Source organism: Rutilus rutilus (assembly GCF_951802725.1).
Source record: "Rutilus rutilus genome assembly, chromosome: 12".
Lineage (NCBI taxonomy): Eukaryota > Metazoa > Chordata > Actinopteri > Cypriniformes > Leuciscidae > Rutilus > Rutilus rutilus.
The window spans coordinates 20999555-21013300 of NC_140217.1; the positions used below are offsets into that span (position 1 = coordinate 20999555).

Consider the following 13746-nt stretch of genomic DNA (forward strand, 5'->3'; position numbering starts at 1 on the left):
CCGGCGCTTTCCGGCGCTTGCGCAGATCGAAGCGCCCGCGCCCTCTGACCTTTTCCGTCGCTTTCCGGCGCTTGCGCAGACCGAAGCACCCGCGTCCTCTGATCATTTGGGTGTGTGTGTTTACAAGAGGACAAAAACCATATAAATACTGTTCGTTTTCTCACACAAACCGCTCGTTTCGTGTCTTAAGCCATCAATGTGTACTTACGATGGGGAATTGTTTAATTTGGACGATGGGGAATTGTTTAATTTGGACTTTGTGCATGCTGTTTTGAGACAGTGACCATAGACCTGCATTATATGACTGACAGACAAGAACGGTTTGACCTAAAAATATCAAAATTGAAACTACTCCGGAAAAAAAGACACCTACATCTTGGATGCCTTTGAGGTAAGCTAAAACACACCAAAAATTTATTTTAAAGTGAACTATCCCTTTAAAGCTACAATGTGCAAGAACTTTTGGCCTCTAGAGGGCGCTACATTCCAAACAACAACAACAACGGCGTAGCTTGATGACGATGTGAATGAGCGTGGAATGATGGGAACTGTCGTTTTAAACTCCGCCGTGGATGTAAATCAGTCAGACGGGAATCGAAAAATCATGCGCATGTATTCTAAGTTCTATTTTTATAATGACGTTCTTTTTGTGGCGAGGGGGGCGTGGTTCGGCGCGGTCTGTAATGGGAGAGAGAAGAGACAAGTAGGTCAAGTGCAAATGACGAACACATGTGTCTTATTTCTGTAATCCGCGTGGAGATACCGCTTATAAGCCGCGCGCTGGAACGAGAGAGAGACTGAAGAGAAAATTGGACGCAGAGAAAGAAAACCGGTGGATCCGAGCTCTCATTTTTGAACTGTTTTGTGCCGTCGCGGTTGCCACGGTGAATGCGCGTTGTGCACGACTTTTGTTTGTTTTGCTTTATTTTAATAACGAGTCCCAGTCACGCCGACCCGTCTTCTTCCTTCCTGACTCTTGAACCTCACTCTTTTATTTCATTAAAATGAATTAACCGCAAGAAAAGTAAGGTTTAATACTATATTGGTTATCATGTTACTGTATGTCGAATTCATTGTTGTGATAACACTGCACAGTTTTACGTGTTCTAAACAAATGTTGTAAAAGTACATTCGAACATACCCACATCATTTGCCAAAATACTGATTAATCTTTATGTATAACACATCATATGCTATATTTATTTATATGGCCATAAACACCAGACGTGATAAACAATGTCAATAAACTAAACACAAACCTAAAGCAATAATACTTCCCTTACATAAATAACTATTACCGAATGCTACATTTGGAAAATATAAAATTAAGCATGCTTTGTCGACAGAACCAGCTGCAGTCAGTAAAGAATAATTGTGTTCCATAACGACTGCAAGAAACAAGCTAACGTTTGTTGCTTGATAGACGCTACAACTACAACTTCCGCATTTGTCCAGGACTCCACGCAGTACGAGCGGAAACCGAGGGTAACGCGGATATGACGCAATTGACTGGCGACTCCCAGCTCCCCCCTGCTCTAACGCCCCGTTTCCTTGGTTACAATCGCAATTTTCTCACGATTTAAAAATAGTTGGAAACATTTGGGATATTGTAAGTAATCAACTTAACAAAATATATAACACTGGCCTTGAGATTATGGGATATTTTAATGCAAAATTCTTGCATATTGTACCTTTAAAGGAACCGTATATAAGATTGTAATTACTTTCAAATTACTGTAGAGCGGTGTATCCCCTCCCCCTCCCCCTTTAATTGATTAATTGAAATACATTTCTTACATACGGTTCCTTTAAGCCTCAAATGTTTTGGCCTAAGCTAAATCTTTTTAAATGTAACAAGGCGGACCTCCGCCGTCTATAATTAGTGGGGAATTAAACTCGCTCAAGTTGTTCAATTGAATGAAAGTACAGGCAATAGTGAGGTACACGGTCTTTATTTCTTTACAATGACTCTTAAAACATTTACTGGGAGCAAATACTAAACATCATAATCATACACCCAATACAAATCAAATGAAATGGCCATAATAAGGAGGGCGACCAGATTGAATCAGGTATACAAGTATTGGGCTGGAAGCAACGATCTCCACTTATTTAAGTGCAACCCGGGAAAATTGTAACACACGTGTTGAATGAAATATACAACCACAGCAATCCAAAAATAGTGTTATCACTGCATCACACCACCTCCTAAGATGGAAAATATAGCCGCTTCCAGTAGCCTACCCAGCCCCCTAAAATGGCCAAACAAAGTTAAAAAATAAATAAATAAAAAAATAATAATCACAATATACAATACAACAATCAACCAAAGAAAACAAAGTTTACAATACTTCTAAACAAAGTTAGATAAAGGAAACAAAAAAAAGAAATAATAATCACAATATACAATACAACAATCAACCAAAGAAAACGAAGTTTCAGTACTTCTGATCCAAAACAAATACAAAAAAAAAAAACACTCAATTAAAAACAAACTTTAAGTAGGCCTACTGGGAAAAAGCAGTGGTCTAGTGCCATCGGCTGCCGGATAATCTGTCAACACATAATACATGTTTAACACACCTACATTTGTATAACATTGGAATACAAATAACATCTAGACTATACCTTTCATTTATATATCTCTATACAAAATATAAAACCACATAAAACATTTCACTACCTGCACCATGTGTCACAAATCACGAACACGATGCTGCTTACATGAGACGTACAGCTCCACGTGCATGACCGTGGTTTCAGGTTTGTTACTATAACACATACAACACATGCTCAACACAATACTCTATTTTCTCTTGTACGTAGTAAAAATCGAACAACCTACCCCTCCCTCGTCACCAGCAACATGGACAGAAAGCTGATTAATATGAGACGTAGGCTACAACTCCACGTGAATGACCGGGATTTCAGGTTTGTTACTATAACACATAAAACACATGCTTAAAACAATGCTCATTTTCCCTTATACGTAATAAAATCAAACAACCTACCCCTCCCTCGTCACCAGCAACATGGACAGGAAAGCTGATTAGTATGAGGCGTGCACTCCACGTAAATGACCGTGATTTCAGGTTTGTTACTATAACACATGCAACACGGATACTCAGGAACAAACAATACTCCGCTTTTATCATACATAATAAATCGCATGACCTACCCGGGGATTATTGGCAACATACACTAGCAGGCGATAACTTCGGCATGCAGATTCAAAAGCTCTTCACGCGTACAGCAATGCCACGCCAAACAACCATGTGCGTCTCCCACAATCTTCTTCTTCTTCTTTGTTTTTAACGGCGGTTGGCAACCAGCTTTTGGTGCATTACCGCCCCCTTCTGCTCCGGAGTGTGAATCAGACAATAGGCTTACAATCTAGTTTCCACATAAAAAAAAACAAAAAAAAAAACAAACACTTTCATTCATTACCCAACACACTTACCCATATCCCTATTTTATCTTCATAACCTATTGAACAAACCAGTTTCCCTTAAGAAAGTTAACAATATCCTAACCTGTGCTCTATCACCTATGCTCAACACTCCTTTTAATGTTAAATCCTGCACCCCTATTTCCCTCAAATTATTCCTCATTGTTACTCTCTGTTCCTCATACCTCCTGCATCTTATAATTATGTGCTCCACTGACTCCTCTTCCTGACACCACTCACACAAGCCTGTCTCGTGTTTTCCTATCATTTTCAGTGATCTGTTTAAAGCACCGTGCCCCAGCCTTAACCTTGTCACTACAGTTTCCTCTCTCCTGTGCCCACCACCTAACCTATTTATTTTTACACTCTTTTGAATTTGATATAAATGCCTTCCTTTCTCCTCTCTGTCCCACCTTTCTTGCCAAATTTGGTTAGTTTTTTCCCAGATGATACTTTTGACCTCTGCTTTACTTATTTTAATTTGCATTTCTATATTTCCCTTCTTTAAAGCCCTCTTTGCCAATTCATCCACCTGCTCATTCCCTTTCACCCCTACATGTGCTGGAACCCACATAAATTGTACCTGTCCTCCTTGATTTGTTATTCTTGTTACTGACTGAAGGACTTCATATAATACATCTTGACGGCTAGAGTGAAAAGACCTTAAACTCTCAAGGACTGAGGATGAATCGGTGCATATCAGAACCTTTTCTTGACTTGTTTTTTCCACCCACCTTAACGCAACTAATACTGCCACCATTTCCACTGTATATACTCCTAAAAAATCAGATGTTCTTCTATTAATTCCTATTCCTTTAGCAGGTATTGCCACCCCATATCCTGTCACTCCTGTCTCAGGTTTCTTAGAACCATCTGTATACACATGTACAAATTCTTTATAATCTTTATTTATAAGGTACTTAAATGCATTTACCAAATCTATTTGATCTTTTCCATCATCTTTCCTTTTTAATTCTAACAAATACCAGTCAATATCAGGCCAAACAAGTAACCACGGAGCCACCATTGGATATACTACAGTAGGGCTCATCTTCATATAAAATACTCCAAATTCTCTTGCTACCTCGTTGCCTATTCTACTAAAATTCTCTCCTTTGTAACTTGCATTCTCCCAGGTCTCCTGCAACACTATTTTTGTGGGGTGGAACTCATTATGACCCTGCAAATTAGCCCAATAATTTGTCATCAGCTGCCTCCTTCTAATTGCTAACGGCATTTCTCCCATTTCTACCTGCAGTGCAGGTACTGGTGAAGTTTTAAAAGCACCACTACACACTCTTAATGCCTGTGCCTGGATCCCATCTAGTTTCTTTAATAGAGATTTGGCTGCTGACCCATAAGCTACACTGCCATAATCCAACACAGATCTAATCAATGCCACATATACTGTTTTTAATGCATAACAACTAGCTCCCCATTGCCTACCTGTCAAACATCTCATTACATTAATTACTTTTTTGCATTTTCCTTCTATTTTCTTTATATGATCTACCCATGTTAACCGTGAATCGAAAATAATCCCCAAAAATTTGAAAGTTCCAACCCTTTCTAATTCTTTCCCATACATATTTAACTTCATCCCTTCCTTAATTTGTTTCTTGGTGAAAAAGACTGTTTGAGTTTTTTCTATTGAAAACTTAAACCCCCAATCATATCCCCACTCCACCACCTCATCAATTGCTCCTTGTACTTTCCTGATTGCATGCTCCATATTCCTTCCCCTTTTCCACAATGCCCCATCATCCGCAAACAGTGACCTCCCTATATCCATTGGTACCTTAGTAAAGACATCATCAATCATGATGATAAAAAGTAGTGGGCTAATCACACTGCCTTGAGGTGTTCCATTGCCCACATCGAACTGACTTGATATGTCTGACCCTATTCGTACTTCAATTTTTCTTCCAAACAAAAAATTCTTTATCCAATTAAAAACTCTTCCACCTACACCCATCAAGTGCAACTTTATCAACAATCCTTCCTTCCACATCATGTCATACGCTTTTTCTATATCAAAAAACACTGTAATGACTGATTCCTTATTTGCCTGAGCCTTTCTTATTTCATTTTCTAGTCTTATAACCGAATCCATGGTACTCCTCCCTTTCCTAAAACCACTTTGATAGTTTGCTAGTTTTCCACTTTTTTCTAGTATATATGATAACCTTTCTGTTATCATCCTTTCCATAATTTTGCATACATTTGATGTTAATGCTATTGGTCTATAACTTGTGGGTTTAGAAGGATCCTTGCCTGGTTTCCTTATTGGAATAACTACTGCTTCTTTCCATGCATTCGGTAATCTTCCCTCCTCCCACACTCTGTTATAAAGGTTCAGCAACTTTAAGAGTGCTTCTTTCCCTAGATGTTTTAGCATGACGTAGCATATCTGATCTTTTCCTGGAGATGTTGGTTTAGCTTTATTTATTGCTCTAATCAACTCTGCCATACTAAAAGGTTCATCAATTGTATCATCAGTTTTTTCCCTCCAGTCTAACACACCAGGATACTGATTCATTGTGTTTTCCTTTCTCATTTTGCATACTTCTGACAAGTTATCTGAACTGTGAATTTTTACAAATGTTTTTGCCATTACCTCTGCCTTATCCTTATTGGAGATTGCTGTACCTTCCTCAGTAATTATAACTGGAATTTCCCTTTCCCTCCTTACTCCACCCATCCTTTTTATCATTCCCCAAACCTCACCAACAGGCGTTGTTCTTCCTATTTCATTGCAAAAGTTCCTCCAACTTGCCCTTTTAGCTTGACGCACTGTTCTTCTCACATTAGCCTGTGCCTTTTTATACAGAATCAAATGCTGCATGTTATGGGTGTTTTTAACTAGTTTAAATGCTCTATTCCTGTTTTTAACAGCTTGACGACACTCTTCTGTCCACCATGGTACCAGTTTTTTATTCCTCCTTTGTTTACTCCTTGGAATAGATCCACCTGCTGCCATAATAATTGCTGATGTTATTTGTTTGTTTGTTTCATCTATATTGCCAGAAATGTCTATCTTTGATAATGATTCCTCACTTAATTGCTGGAATTTTACCCAATCTGCTCTTCTAAAACCCCATTTTGGTATTCCTTCACCTGGTCTTATTTCCACTCGCTCTCCCACTGAGCATGATACTGGGTAGTGATCGCTGCCCACTGTAGTATCGCTCCAAACATGCCAGTTACTTATTCCAGCCAAGGGATTAGACACTAGTGTAATATCCAATGCCGATTCATTTCCTGTTGTTATGTTTATTCTTGTTCCTCTTCCGTCATTCATACACACCAATTCCTTATCATCCATCAAATCTTCTATTACCCTTCCATTTACATCTGTATGTGAGCCCCCCCATATTTTACTGTGAGCATTAAAATCTGCACACCATATTACTTTGTTTCTATTATTTCCTTGTATCCTTAATAACCTATCTACTTCCAACCTTTTGCAAGGATTATAGTAGTTTATTATAACCACTTCCTCCCCTCTTTCCCACACTACTACCTTAATGTATTCTAAATCCTCTCCCTTTTCCAGTACCCTATATGGAACATCTTGTTTAATAAACGTAGCACATCCTCCTCCTCCCCGTCCCCCATTTTCTCTGTCATTTCTTATCCCTATAAATCCATGAATCACAAACTCTAAATTTGGCTTTAACCAAGTTTCCTGGATACACACTACATCTGGATTTATTTTCCTGTCTTTAATGAAATGTTTGAATTCCTGACCATTGGCCAGTAAACTTCTTGCATTCCATTGTAAGATGATAACCATTAATATTAACCAATACATGGTGCTTCCTGGCTTGACTGATTGGTGAGGTTCTCCCTCACTTCTTCCCACGTCAGTCCCACTAGTCCTAAATGATTTACTGCTGCTTTGACAACCAGCTGTATTTTATCATTTTTTGATTTAACTTCAGCTGTACTGTTTATCACTCCTGCAATAAACGTCACCAAGTCCTTTTTATCCACATAAATCTTGTCACTTGTTCTTTGTTGTTGTTCTTCCACCCCCAACTCTGCTTGTTCTATAGTGATATTATTGTGTACTCTTGACACTCTTGCTGCTTCTGCATAAGTGATCCTTCTTTCAACTCTTATTTTCTGGATTTTATTTTCCTGTCTCATCACCTCACATCCTCCATAAGCCACATTATGGCTTCCTCCACAATTACAACATTTTGGTTGCACTCCTGTTCCACACTTTCCGTAGTCATGCTCGCCCCCACATCTAGCACATCTCTTCTTCTCTTTACAGTTATTGGCTATGTGTCCAAACCTCTGACAGTTAAAACACCTCAATGGTTTTGGTACATACATTCTCACTGGGTAGCTCATATAACCTAGGTATACCTTTTTTGGCATATTTCCCCCCTCAAATTCAATCAATACCGTTTCACTATCCTTTTTCACTCCTTCTCTTGTAGTTTTTAATCTTTGTGCAATCACTATTTCCCCCCCTTTAAGATGTCTCTTAAGTTCTTCCATTCCTACATTCATTGGTACCCCTGTGATCACTCCTTTGCATCTTCCACCATTTTGTTCTCCCACCCTCCGTGTGTTTATCACTTTCAGTTTTCCAATCTCTTTTACTTTGATTGCTTTCTCAAATTGATCTTCATTTGCACAATTGACCAACAAATTTCCATCATTTAGGACCTTAGCATATAAGATCTCCCCTATCTTACTTGCCAGATGTTTTGTTAATACAAACGGGTTGATTATCTTCATGTTTTCTTGATCTTTTTCATTGAATCTTATTATGACTATAAAATTCTCATGTATTTCCTTCTCATTTCGCTCATGTTCTTCTTCCTCACTTTCCGAATTCTCATCATTTTCATTCCTTATTCTTTTATTCCCTTTTACCTGACTGACTCTCTTTTTTGAAACCTCTCCCTTCAATATTCCCTCATTTCCTTCTTTCTCTTCACTGTAATCCATTTCCGCCCACCTACCTACGTCTGATCCATTCACGAAGCAGTCGTGCTCAACCGCTCCCAAAATAGTATTTCCAATGTTTTTTGAATTTCCCGCTTTCATTCGATTACTATTTCCTCGATCACGTCCTCGTCTCCCACAATAATGTGCCACGCCTCTTTTAACTTGCTTAAGCGGAAATTACGCTAAACGCATTCTGCCATGACGTCAATCAAACTAAAAGAAAAACACATATACCAACCCACTACATAAATAAAGAAAAACATATGCCTTTTTTTATAGAGGTGATACCAGTTATCCATGGGTTGTGATGTGATGATTAAAAGATTGTGAGAAGACGAAATGTCCTTTTTCTTTTATTGTTGTAGGCTACAGTAAGAAAAATAAAAACATGAAATACAAAAGTGCTTAAAGATCTTCTGGGATGATCTCCTAGTATTAAGCATCTCTACATGCTACATGTATAACAAATATACATAGCTTTTATAATTGTATTCAAAATCAAGTAAGAAAACATACGCATCCTTTATTCAGAGCATTCCTTATTCAAAACCACAACATTCCTTGATTTAACAGGAACTACTTATTGGCACACACAAATCATGCCATAATTCACTTTTGAATTACAGTTTTTTTTTTCTTCTCCCAATTACTAACACCCAATGATCATGTGTGGAAAAAACTTATACATAAATTGTTCACTTAGAAATCAAAACTCAGTGTTTTGAGAAAGAAAGAAATGATTTTTACCCCCTTGCATTTCTGTTTATAGTGTAAATATATATTGAATATATATTCAAATTCCGCTGTAAAGCAGCTCTAACAAGCCAATAGTGTCATAATTCAGCTCAAGTTGGTTCAATATTGATTCAGTTTAGTTCCATAGCAGTATAAAATTCATCAGTTGTGCATACATATTTACTGTATATTTGTGCACATGTGTGAGTGCTTGTGTGTGGCTAATCATTTTATGTTTGTGTAGAGTTACTACGCAAAAATACAATTTTAAGGAGAGTTAAAATAGTTTTGAATGAAGTATTTGCTTTTGCAAGATATGTGTGACATTTTGCATGTTGTGTGTGTTTTGTTGTTTTTTGTGTGTAGAGTTTTGATAAATGGAGCCATAGTTTCAAGAATTGTGTGTAAGCTTTTTTTTTTTTTTTTTTTAAACTGTGATTCTTTTCATTTGACAGTAATTATTAATTGAGGTAAGACTTAAGACAGAGATCTTTCCTCAGACAGTGATACAATGGCAGAAGTACAAACATAATTACAAAAAACTGTATGTGAGTTAAAGCAAAAAAAGTGTTCCCTAAACCCACATTCCTTTGTAAATGTAAAGAGAAGCGATGACACTTTACAATAAGGTCTCATTAGTTAATGTATTAACTAACTTGAACTAACAGTGAGCAATGTATTTCTTACATTCAGTATTTTTTTGTTAATGTTAGTAAATAAAAATACAGTTGTTGATTGAGATAAATAAATGCTGTAGAAGAATTGTTTACTGTTAGTTTGTGTTAACTAATGTAGTGAACTAATGTTCACAAATTAAACCTTATTGTAAAGTGCCACCAGATACATTAAGCTGATTTTTAAGTCTTTGTAATCTTACAGTCATTACAACAATCAGTAACTCACAGTAACATTACAGTCGTGTGAAGCAGCTGCCATTTTCTTTATACCTTCACTTTTGTTTTAGGTTAAATGGTGGCTGTGCTGACCTCAGTATGAAAATCAGGGCTTAGTTTCAATTTCATCTGCTGATAGTGGAAGCTTCAAAGATTAGGACTAAAAAAAAAGACAAGTAGAGAAGTCAAATTTTCAATAATATAACATATGAGCTAAAAATAACGTGTTAACTATTAACTAATATTAAATCGTAATAATCATAACATTGCATTGATCTGTGCCTAAAAGCACAAATTAACTGTGGGCCTACCGTGTTGCATGATTCCTGATCATCGTCAGCAGTTTTTCCAAATTCATAATCTATTTAAAAAAAGAAAACCACAAAAAAATATGATATAATGTTAATTGATAAGAACATTAGTGTAGTCTATAACTATCATTCCTGCACAAGATAGAGCCCTTCATGTGTCATTCACAAGCCCAGAAAATTGGGTCAAAATAAACAAAAGTGGATTATCCACTCTGGTGACCCTTCACAATATTTGGTGGGAAAGTACTGGAACTCTGTCCACACACACACACACACACACACACACACTCACACACACACACACACACACACACACACAATTAGTGTGTGGACAGAGTTCCAGTAGTTTTCCACCAAATATGCTTTCAGATTTATCCACACAGATTGTAACTCAGATTAACCATGAATGTGGAAAAGTGGAAAAGCGAAACAGAAAGGATCTACAGGGAGACTCTATTTCATGCTGCAACTGATTGTTAAAACAGAAACAAGAAATGTTTCAGAGAGAGGATGTTTAACCCAACACCATTGTAACATAAAATCACATGCATTTGTGTAACATACTTAGAACAGGACGGGCAGAAGGTCGTCTACCATCTGTGAATAAATCCAGTGCAAAATTATATATCACTATGACTACTCAAACCCATATTGTAGAATAACATTTAATTAGAGAAGCAGTTTTGAGATATTGAGCTTCAAAGTTTTTGCATTCCAAGCGACTTTGTTTTCTAAATAAAAAGTCCCAAAATGTACACAACATTAAAAAAATCACAAAAATAAGAATGTGAATAACTCAAGTTATGAGTTATTCAAAATTGAATATTCAAAGTCATCGTTGAAGTCATTGTTAAAGTCATTCAAAGTCAAAGTCATTGTTAAAAACGCTATATAAATGAAGATGACTTGTCAGATGTCAGATAGAACTAAAGATTCTTTCTCAATCAGTATCAAGGTAATGAGTCAGAAACCCTGTTATACTCTCAGAAAGACTGCTGAAATGTATTGATATTTTGCTTTAGCATTTGGCAAGACAAAATTAGACAAAAGGTTAGAGCTTTAGGATATCATAGGCTATACTTTCCATATGGTTCAACTATTTATTTTTAGCCTGGATGCCAGCCGAACTTAGCCCCGCCAACAACATTCTGACTAGAATCTGGGTATGACGACGTCAGGCTAATTTATTTTCACTCCGGTTCTCAACTCCGTTCCTTGGGACCCACTGCTGTGCACATTTAGTATGTCTTCTTTATCTGATGCACTCAGTTCTTTCCTAATGAGCTGATGATCTGAATTATGTGTGTTAAATAAAGAAGACATACAAAATGTGAAGAATGGTGGGTCCCCAGGCCCAGAGTTGAGAACTGTGATGGATTTTAATTAATCAACTTTAATTAATCAACTAACATTTGTTTTTCTTGCAGGAATGACATTCATAAGCTTTTAATGTTTCCAAACTCTTTGGGGAAAAACTTGTGACTTTGAGTGTATGTGTCTATGGGTAAAAATAGCATAGTTTTGGGTAGTGAAACTAGACAGTCTGTTAGAACAAATTAAGTCATCATTAAACCCTTGTGATAACTAATCACAAGGTCAGAGTTTGCTTTACCTAGTAACAGAGGGGTTTGCATATGAAGAACCAATCAAATAGTGGGGATATTATGTAATGCAGCCTGACATTTATGCCATACCTCTATACTATAAAAACTGTGTTATCTGTGTTTTACGGTGGGATTCTCAATGGAATTTGTCTGAGATCCTCCGGCCTTGCTTCTTGGGAGAGATTCCCTGAGAACTGCTCGGGAAGATCTCCTGGCCGTGATTAAAGCATTTAGAGGTAATTTGCAGGTTTGTTTGTCGATTTATTCCTGCGCAGGAAGCTAGTTTAGGGAAGCAAGTTAGTTAGAAACTCGGCCAGTTGTCGACTGAAGACGCAAGAGCTAGAGTATAAAGGTATTGGGTGTTGATTGTAGACGCCCCAGTTAAAGGTATTGGTGTCGATTGGAGACGCCACAGATATTAAGTATTGGTGTCGAGTGGAGACGCCCCAGATAGTTAGGTTTAGGGAAAAATTCTATCACAGAACCAATGGTGCATAGTGTATAAATGCACATTTAAAATCGTCCCAGAGCTTAAAAATCGCACAAGAATTACACATCAGAAGATTTCCAACATCAAACCACAAAAAGCATCAATGAAAAGTCACTTGACAGCATACCTCAGTAATGCACTTCAGATATACGCATAAGGTTGTCCATAAATTTTGTTTTTACTTTTGAACAACATATGTCGTAATTTTATGCTTACCTTCAGAATCATACAGCAGATACCACTGATGAACAGTATGACAGCACACACAATGAGGATCTTCACAATAGGAAGAGCATCTTCTGGGCAGTCTTTTTCTTTTTCTTTTTCTTTTTTCAATGACAGAATATATAAATAAATCAGGGCCAGAGAATTATAGAATTATACATTTTATACTCTATGCATTTTTCTATTCAATATCAATCAGAAAGTGATTGTACTTCTAAATCTCTCCATCAAAATTCCCATTCACACCATTTACATACTAAACACATGCGGTACATTCATATAATAAACTCATCATGTTTTAGAATACAAGTATTTACATGCAATAAGATACACTTACCTATCCATAACCAAGTGAACTTGCCAACAGTATTTTTTTCTTCCAAATTAAATTCACACCAGTAAAGCCCAATGTCTTCGGCAGTTACATGTAAGAGGGTGACACTGAGGTTGGGAAGTGCTCCACTTACACGGACTTTGGATTTGTTCGCTGTTTTAAAGGTAAGAACGTTTTCTTTGTAAAAGTAAAAGAGTTCCTGCTGTTTACTTTCTCCTTGTTTGTACATGTACACTCCATCTTGAGGACTTTTAGTAGCGCACTCGATGGTGACATCATGCCCAGAAGATTTGATTACTGTTTGAAGAAAAGCAACTATTAATACTTTGTTTTCTGCAAACACTTAAATACACAAATTAATTTGCAAAGCTATCTTGTGTGTGCTTGATATTTTCTTAAAGGGTAGGTCCTATCTCTCGCCAAAATTGAACCTAGGTTATTTTTGTTAATCTATCCGAGTCAAACTTTCGTGTAAAAGCATAATTAGAATGGAAACGCCACTTTTAAGATTGACCGTATTTTCGTTTTAGGTCAAAATGCCTTTTGAATGGGAGTGCATGGGGCACTTCTATGAAAGCATCAAAATCGCTATTTTTTAAAACACTAAGGAGGCTCAACACAACATAAAACTGTGCTCGAAGTATCACCAGGGGCTCTACACATGAACTTGAGCATTGACTACATTGTTTGTGTACACAAAGTTTACTATAACTGTCACCACCTTTAACCCCACTATTA

General features: G+C 37.1%; 1 protein-coding gene and 2 long non-coding RNA genes across 3 annotated transcripts in view; 1 reads left to right on the plus strand and 2 right to left on the minus strand.

Annotated features, from left to right (window-relative positions):
* Window positions 1–13746, plus strand: part of stx8 (syntaxin 8) — a 614579-nt gene that overhangs the window by 203602 nt on the left and 397231 nt on the right. The gene's annotated exons all lie outside the window — the stretch shown is intronic.
* Window positions 1782–3040, minus strand: LOC311301302. Its single transcript, XR_014629428.1, has 3 exons — window positions 2846–3040; window positions 2684–2771; window positions 1782–2553 (listed from the first exon to the last, which is right to left on the minus strand). It is a non-coding gene; the product is annotated as an uncharacterized lncRNA (long non-coding RNA).
* On the minus strand, window positions 9391–13032 carry LOC311300528. The gene is made up of 4 exons (XR_014629344.1): window positions 13012–13032; window positions 12666–12775; window positions 10356–10405; window positions 9391–10204 (listed from the first exon to the last, which is right to left on the minus strand). It is a non-coding gene; the product is annotated as an uncharacterized lncRNA (long non-coding RNA).